The sequence below is a fragment of the Sorex fumeus genome, unplaced genomic scaffold (assembly GCF_029834395.1).
Source record: "Sorex fumeus unplaced genomic scaffold, SorFum_2.1 ptg000034l, whole genome shotgun sequence".
Lineage (NCBI taxonomy): Eukaryota > Metazoa > Chordata > Mammalia > Eulipotyphla > Soricidae > Sorex > Sorex fumeus.
Window position 1 is genome coordinate 47086433 of NW_026606091.1, and position 1602 is coordinate 47088034.

A 1602-nucleotide genomic window follows, 5' to 3' on the forward strand; every position below is an offset into this window, starting at 1 on the left:
TAAAATGTTGACAATTCTTCTGAAAGTTAAAACTTTTTTATTTCAAAATGAAAAAGTAATAAATACATGGCGGGTCTGGAGTGATAGAGATTAAGGTGCTTGTCTAGCATGTGAATGCAGTCCCAGTTGCAACCCTGATTCGAATCTCAGTACCACACATGGTTTTCTAACACCACCTGGCATGGCCCTGAGCACAGAGCCAGGAGTGGCCCTTGAGCACTGCCAGGTGTGCCCTACCCCGAAATAAATACACCACATAGAAGTGTTAAGAGTGCTCGCTTCGGCAGCACATATACTAAAATTGAAATGATCACGGTCACGGTCCTCCCATTATTCATTGATTTGCTCGAGTGGGCCCAGTAACATCTCCATTGTGAGACTTGTTGTTACTCTGTTTGGCATATCGAATACGTCACAGGGAGCTTGCCAGGCTTTGCCGTGTGGGGTGGAGGAATTGAACTCGGGTCGACCATATTGGCCGCTTGCAAGGCAAACGCCTTACCTGCTGTGCTATCGCTCCAGTCCTAAAATTGGATTAGCATAGCCCCTGCGGAAGGATGACACGCAAATTTCCTGAAGTGTTTCATATTTTTTCAAGCTGCTTAACGGCCATAATCCCAGAGACTCAGGAACAAGTTTCGGAATCCAGCAGGTTTGGGCAGAAATCCCTCCAGATTTAATTGTTAAAATTTTGGAATTCCAAAATCATATGCTATTTATAATCAGCAATAGAAAACAAATTGTCTACTGTTGCGTTTTCAGCAGATCTGAATGCTGGGGTAAAATCCCAAATAAAAAACAAATTGTCTACTGTTGCGTTTTCAGCAGATCTGAATGCTGGGGTAAAATCCCAAATAATAATGGTGGATCTGGTGTCGAAATATAGAATGTAATTAGAGAGAGAGTAATGTGGAAATCATTTGCCCCACAGGTAGGGGGAGGGTATGGAATGGGGGTATACTGGGGTTTTTGGTGGTGGAAAATGGGCACTGGTGAAGGGACAGTGACAGTGACAGTGACATGACCGAGACTTAAACCCAAAAGCTTTGTTACTGCTCTCATGGTGATTCAATAAATAAATATATAAAAAGGAAAAAAAAGGTGGAGTTCATTCCCAGCTCAATCAGCCTAATCAATGGCTGAATAAATGGCAATACTCCTACATTATTTAAAAAAAAAAGAAAAGGAAGAAGAAGTGTTAAGAATAGTTATAATTTGGCCACAAAGAGAACTTGAATTTTTGATTATCAGCGGGAAGGTCCATCTATGTCTTTTTCTAATCACATTTCTAATCTTTCTTGTCCCTAGGATGTAACCAATGATCATTCTGAATTTTATAGCTAATTGTTTCCTTGCTTTCTTTTTCCTTTCTTGTTTTTGGGTCACATCTGGCAGTATTCAGGGCTTACTCCTAGGTCTGTGCGCAGGCATCACTTCTGGTGGTGCCTGGGTGAACCATATGTGTGGTGCGAGGGATTGAACCCAGGTTGGCAGCATGTAAGGCAAGCACCTTACCCACTGTACTATCTGTCCAACCCCCAACACTTCTCTTTCGGATGTAAAATTAGTCTGACGGGTGTGAGACGATTTCAGTTTGCTTTT

The 1602-nt window shown here is 42.0% G+C and overlaps 1 pseudogene; it reads left to right on the forward strand.

The window, feature by feature from the left end:
* The first annotated feature begins 271 nt into the window (after window positions 1-271).
* On the forward strand, window positions 272-593 carry LOC130026714 (uncharacterized; annotated as a pseudogene).
* Window positions 594-1602: the final 1009 nt, after the last annotated feature.